Below are 7,470 nucleotides of genomic sequence, written 5' to 3'. Positions count from 1 at the left end.
ATAACTATCACAAGACTCATCACACTTTGCTGTTAATTACTGCTTATCTCTTGTAAGCCGGAGGTCTCTGAAAGCAGGGAACAAATCTCATTCATTTTTATATTCTTAGTATCTCCCATTCTAGTAACATGGCAGGTGCTATACATGTAAAATGAGCAGATGTGGCCTGTTACTTCTCCAACCCCATCACCTGCTGTACATGCTACCAGCATTTTAGGCAGGAGCAATGCCAACCTACTTTCAAGTGACAGACAACAGCAGACTTTTAGTGTGAACTTTAAAGTCACCCGTTTCTGCCCCTTACTTGTTGTGTGACCTCGGGAAAGTCAAATTCCCACCTCTGAGCCACGAATTTCACATCTGTAAAATAAGGATAAAAATAATACCCACCTCTCAGAGGTGTTGTGAGAATTAAAGATGTTAAAACCTAACTTGGCATACAGTAAGTCTTCAGTAACTGCACAATTGCAGCCCACACCTCCTTTGATGGTGGGTATAGAGCATTGTGGTTAAGACGCGAGAGACAGAGTCTGACCCAACTGCTGCCTCGCCAGGTAACTTTGGGCACGTGGAAGCGTCTTAAGTTCTGGGAGCTTCCATTTCCTCATGTGTAAAATGGGAATAATAGTACCTATTAGAGCACCTGTCTCCATGTCTGTTGTGAGGATCAAATGTGACAATGCGAACAAAATGCTTGCATAGCACAATGTAGGGGGCCTCGGTGAGGGCCCACATTAATTAGTCGACAATAACGATGAGACAATAGCCTCATCTCAACATAAACAATAAAGCATCCCACTTCATTGGTGATTACAATGTGTCAGGCGTGGTGCTTAGCGCTTTTCATGGATTACCTTATTTAATCCTCACAGCAACTGTGAGGCAGGTTCTACTATCATCCTCACTTCACAGGTGACAAAGCTAAGGCTCAGAGGAAAGAGGGCTGACTTGTCCAAGGTCATAAACGAGTAGGAAGCGGGGCTGGAGTGCGAACCCCGACAGCCGAACTCCAGGGTCCGCGCTGTAACCACCGCGCCAACCTCCCCTTGAACACCGCGCATTCCCGGGGCACCGCCGCCCCTCCAGTCCCAGACGTGGGGCGTGGCCGAGGGCGCAAGCGACCTCCGCCGGCGCTCCGTTCACCTACCGCTGCCCGAAAGCCTGGCGTCCAGCCGCGGAAGCTCCTCTCAGTAGGCAAGCTCCCGGCTCAGCTGTCTGCGGCTGCGCACGCACACGCGCAATTTCCGTTCCGCCTCCAATTTCCGTCCGGGGCGCTCCGTCCGGCGGAAGTGCGTCTTCTCTACTGTCCGGGTGGGTCCAAGCTCCTGGCTTTGAAAACCCTCCACTGGTGAGCTGAACCAAGCGGTAACCCCTAGCCGGCAGGTGGCAAATGAGCGCTTGAAATGTGGCGAGTGCGAGTTAAATGTGTTCTAAATGTAAAATACACACCGGATGTCGAAGAAAGGATGCCAGCTATCTCCTCGATAATTTTTATATTGACTACGTGCTGAGATAATATTTGGGATTTATTGGTTTAAATGAGTATATTATTTAAGTTTGTTTCATCTGTTTCTTTTTACTTTTTTCATGTGGCTACTGGGAAAATTTTAATTATTTACGTGGCTCGCTTTCTATTTCTATTGGACAGTGCTGCGTTACAGGTTAAAGATTTCCCAATTCACGTTTCCAGCATAGAACCCCCCTCCCAACCCCTGGAGTCACAGACACATAGTTCCACTGTCTATGGGGCACCTCCCCTTGGGTACCTATCGACCGTCTGTAACTCAATACAGAACTCTTCATTTCTTCGTACACATCCTAACCCAAAACCTGTGTCTGCCCAGTCTTGCCCATCTCAGTAAATGACCCAAGCATCCTCCCAGTTGCACTAGGAGAAACTGAGTCATTTTTTGTTTCCTCTCCCTCAATCTCCACACTCAGTCTATCAGCAAAGTTTTGTCAGCTCTAACTCCAAAATGTCTTAAATCTATCCACTTCCCATTCTCCCTTTCTTCTGCTGCTGCAACTCTAGCCCAGGCCACCATCATCTCATCAGAAAGGACAGCAATAGCCTGCTAACTGGCCTCCTTGCTTTTGCCCTTAACCTAGTCTCCTACCAACTATTTCCCACACAGAGCCTAAGAGAGTTTGTTTTCTTAACTCAGATCATGGGAATTCCCTGGCGGTCCAGTGGTTAGGACTCCGCAGTTTCACTGAGGTGGGCCTGGATTCAATCTCTATCCTTGGTTGGGGAACTAAGATCCTGAAAGCTGTGCAGTGCATCAGGAAGAAAGCAAAACAAAACAAACAAACAAAAAAAACAAGACAACTCAGCTGCTGAAAACTCCCAGTGGCTTGCCATTGCCTTTGCAATAAAATCCAGATTTCCTACTGTGTCCTAGGACCTGCATGATCTGGCTACTGCTTACTTTTTACTTCTCCAACCTACTTATTTATTTCTTACTATTTACTTCTCCTAGCATGTTCTCTCTAATTAACTATATTTCAACTACACAATTTTATTTTGCTCCTTCAATACCCCAAGCACATGTTTATCTCAGAGCCTTTGTACTTTGAACATTCTCTCTGGAATGTTCCCCCAAATTGTTTCAAGGCTGGTGCCTTCTCATCCTTCAGCTCTCCAGAGAGGCCCTCTCTGACCACCCCATGTAAAAGGCTCCCATCACTATCACATCATTTTCTTCTCAGTATTTGTCACTATCCAAAATGATAGCATTTTTTGTTTACTTGCCATTGCCTCTCTCCTAGACATTCAGCTCCCTGAGAGGAGCAACACGTTCTGTCATGTTCACGGCAATATTCCCAGGATGTAGCACAGAGTCTGATTCATAGGAGGCCTTAATAAATACTTGTTGAATGAACAAATGACTGCTTTATGTATTAGTTTGGGTTCCCCAGAAGCAGACCTTGAAAAAAGGACTTGAGTGCAGGCAGGTGATCACAGGATACGCTGATAAGGTAACTCAGGGAATGAGACAGGGGAGACAGCCAATAAGGAGGGTGTTATCAAGCCAGGTGGGCATCTGGGTCTTCATTCTGTTGGGGAGCTCTAGGAAACAGTGTAAGACACAGACCTCAGAATTATTTCACCGAAACGGAGAGGAAGCTGGGGTAGTTATATACTACCAGCCATGGTGGAAGTATACTACATGTGTTAATTCCTCAGTGCTTCTACTCTGCCTATGCAGGGAAGGCTGTGGTTTGGGAGAAAGCCCTCTATCAATAAAATGCAGTCACTGACTCCAGCATTCTGAATCACCAAGGCTCTGGGCGGCCTGACAACCCCTGCTACAACTGGCCTCTTCGACACCTCATTAGAACTCTATGAGGTTATTATTGGCCCAAGTTACAGGTGAGAAAACTGAAAATACAAAAAGGTACTCGAGTGCTGAAGCTCACATAACTAGGGTATGGCAGAACTGGGATCCACCCACAGGTCAGTCTGATCCCAAAGTCCTATTCTTAACACTGACTGACATTCAAAGTCAGACTGGCTGGTTCACATTAAGGCTCCGATGCTTACCATGATAGCCATGGCCAAGTCAGTCCCCCCTGCTGACTTCCACTTTCTTTGCATATAAAGTGGCTGCCATGTAGAAAATATACTGCACTGAGGGTAGGAGGGTGGGAAGACAAATCAGTAGAGTACTGAGGAGGCTGTGGCAGTTGTCCAGAGATTGTGGAGTCCTGGGCCAGTGCGATGGCTTGGGGCAGTGAGGAAAAAACAAACCCAGATTTCAGGAGTTTGAGACATACCACAATAAATTCCACAGCATCTCTTTACATGACTGCTGGGTGCCAATTGAGTCAAATATACAAAGGCAAACACAGCCCAAGAATTGTATTATGGCTCTTGTTTTTTACTGTGGTTCTCCAGGTAATCTAGAATGTGCTCTGATCTTTTCAGGCAATAATCAGCACCGAAAATACAAAATTTCAGAATTCCTGGAAAACTTTTACACTCTAGAGACAAGTTCCTGGAAACTCTGAGATCTAAAGACTCCAGTTGGAGAAATATTCAGGTTTCCTGTCAAAGTTTTTACTACAAGAGGAAGATGTTCTGTCCTAACGCGGCCGGGGGTGGGGTGCCACCTGTGCCACACAGAGCCCCACCATGGTGGCCGAACCTCCATCCCAATAGGAGTTATGTTGAGGAGGGAAGCCTCCCACCCACGCTACCAAGGTCAGACAACACCCATTCACTCTCCACAGTGACCCCAAGCATGGACCCTGTCCTTCCTGACACATCAATTCTCTATTTCAGGTCCTACTTATCATTTCAACATGGCCCTTCCCTCTTTAGCCTTGGTATTGTCCTCCTAGAATCACAGGAGAGAGGGATTCTAGAGCTGGAAGGAAGCCACTTTTAGAGCTTCCAATGTGGGAGTCAGGGAAGAGCCAGGATTTCAACCCAGGTCTCTTGGCCTCTTAGAACTGTGCTCTTTCAAATCTGGATCTTCCCCTAGTGGCCCCAGAAGGAGGTGTCACCTTCCCCTTTTGTGGCCAGAGCAGGAGGCAGCAAGTCAGATGTCAGAGCTACCCCTTGCCAGTTCTGATTGCCCATGGGATGGGCATGAGGGATGTTCTCTGGTGCGTGTTATGCTGCCCCCACCTATACATACACACACACACACACACACACACACACACACACACACACACACACACCAGCCATTCCCAACATCCCTACTATCCTTTCCCACACACATCAGCCCATGTGAGGGCCAGGGACCATTTCCAACCTCCCAACCCAACACCCACTACATTCCAACAAGGGTCCTTTCAGCTGCCATATTGTGGAGTCTCAGACAGTGTTGTGTCTTGGGCAATGAAGGTGATAAAAACAACACCCCCCACCCCCGCCCAGATCTCCAGGAGCTTGGAAGGCTCATGTTCCATCCCACCTTGGGAATCTGTCATCTGGGATGCCATTCCCCCTCCTACCTAACTCCTCCTGGTTGCTGATAGTTCTAACAGTTACTGAGCAATTTCTTCTTCCCCTCCTCCTTCCCCACTGATTCAGCCTCAGCCAAATGACTTGTTTTGGCCAACGGAATGAGAGCAGACACAATGCAGAGGATGTACATGTGCTTGTGCACTTTGCTTGTCTTTGAACTCCAGTGACTTGCCATGAGAACATGCCCTGGGAGCTGATGCCCCTTCATCCTGGGCTCCAGAAGGAAAATCAGAGAGTAGGCCTGAGCCCAACCCACAGCCTGGACCAAAGCCACCCAGCCAAGCCCAGCTTCCAATGGTCAAACTGCAGTCAACATGCAGCCCCAGAAGCATGAAAATAAATGCTTGTTGCTGTGGCCACAGAGTCCGGAGTTGTTTTGGTCCACAGCATTACTGCAACAGCAGCTGATTTTTAGCCTGCTCCTTCAGAAGCACACCAGCTTCAGGTCTCCTCCTGAGAGAAACCTGCCCTCACCCCCAGAGCAGGTCAGGTCCCCACTGTCCTCTCTGGTATTTCCATGAGTCTACCCAATCACACATTTGATTGTGAGAGCTTCTGCTGAATTTCTTTCCCCTGTGCAAGGGGGCCTGTCAGTCTTGCTCCCAGCAAATCAGCTCCTGGACCCAAGGATTAGCACAAAGTAGGTGTGCACTATGTATTTCTCAAATGAACAGTGGGGGCTTCCCTGGTGGCGCAGTGGTTGAGAGTATGCCTGCCGGTGCAGGGGACACGGGTTCGTGCCCCGGTCCGGGAAGATCCCACATGCCGCTGAGCGGCTGGGCCCGTGAGCCATGGCCGCTGACCCTGCGCGTCCGGAGCCTGTGCTCCGCAATGGGAGAGGCCACAATAGTGAGAGGCCCGCGTACCGCAAAAAAAAAAAAAAAAAAAAATGAACAGTGGATTGACGAATGGGTGGGCAGATTGAGGTGGGCAAAGCTGGAATATCTCTGCTTACCTGCATTTCCCCAGGTTTCTAGAACAAGCTCTGGCTCTGGCTTGTTACGTGAATCTATGTGGGCCTCAGTTTTGTGTGGGACCTTGATTAGAACTGCTTAGTCTAATGCAGTAGCTACTAACCACATGTGGCTACTGAGCATGTGATATGCAAGCGGTGTGAATGAGGAACTGAATTTAATTCCATTTTAATGAATTTTAATTTAAAAACTGATAATTCAGTTATTGGAAAACTTTAGTACATTTGGAAATACCTGATTATGTGAATCTAAGTTTTTCAACTGGAAACTTTATGAAATCTAAATACCAATCAAAGGTTTCCAATGAAAATTTGGTATCTGAATAGAGATGTGCTGTAGGTATAAAATACACACCAGATTTCAAAGACAGTATAAGAAAAAGAATGTAAAACATTTCATTAATGAATTTTTATAATATGTGTTGAAGTGGTAACATTTTGGATCTACTGGGTTAAATAAAATTTATTATTAAAATTATTTTCATCTATTTTTTCTTACTTTTAAAAATATGGCTACTAGAAAATTGGTAATTACAAATGTGGCTTGCATTATATTTCTAGTGGATGGTGCAGGGCCAGAAAGTCTCTAAGGTGAACAAGGGCTCTGCAGTCAGAAAAACCTAGTTTGAATCAAGCTCAGACATTTCATAGCTGTGTGACTTCGGGCAAGTCACTCTCCTGTTCTGAGCCCCCGTTTTCTTACCTGTGTAATGGAGACTGCCGTGCCTATCAACATAGATCCGTGGTGAGGATCCAATGAGGAAATGTATGTACAGTGCCTAGCACATAACAAGCACTCTCTAAATGTAAGCTATCGTTACTGTCATCACGGTAATTTTTCTGGACAACGCAAGCAACTGGGGCTCATATGCAGCCAGCTGCATGGTACAGATTCCAAAGAAACATTCCACGAAGCACACTCCAAGCGTCCTCCCTTCTGCAGGAAAGGAGTGAGAGGCTCTCTATGATGGTTTTAAAATAGGTCCACACACAAAAAATGTTTAAATAAATAAATAAATAAATAAAGTAGGTCCACAAATTCTTTGACATTCCTTTCTTCAAGAGGTGGAGCCTAATTCCCCTCCCCTTGAGCGTGGGCTGGGATTAGTGACTCACTTCTAATGAATAGAATAAAGCAAAAGTGACAGTATGTGACACCCAAGAGTGGGTGATAAGAGGCATCATGGACCCCTCTTGGTTCTCTCTTCTGTGTCACTCACTCTGGGTGAAGCCAACCTTCTTGTCATGAGCACACTCAAGCAGCCCTATAATTAGGCCCATGTGGTGAGGAACTAGGGCTTCCTGCCAACATCCATAAGTGAAAAATATTGGAAACAGATCCTCTAGCCCCAGTCAAGCCTTCAGATGAGTGCAGCAGACACCTTGACTATATCCTCATGAAAGACCCTGAGGCAAGAACAACCCAGCTTAGCCCCTCTCAAATTCCTAATCCACAGAACTTGAAAGAGAATAAATGTTCACTGTTTTAAGCTGTGAAATTTGGGGGTAATTTGTTATG

The sequence above is a fragment of the Aethalodelphis obliquidens genome, unplaced genomic scaffold, assembly GCF_003676395.1.
Source record: "Aethalodelphis obliquidens isolate GAN/ISIS:26980383/991018 unplaced genomic scaffold, ASM367639v1 scaffold42, whole genome shotgun sequence".
NCBI lineage: Eukaryota > Metazoa > Chordata > Mammalia > Artiodactyla > Delphinidae > Aethalodelphis > Aethalodelphis obliquidens.
This window is presented reverse-complemented; position numbering follows the sequence as displayed.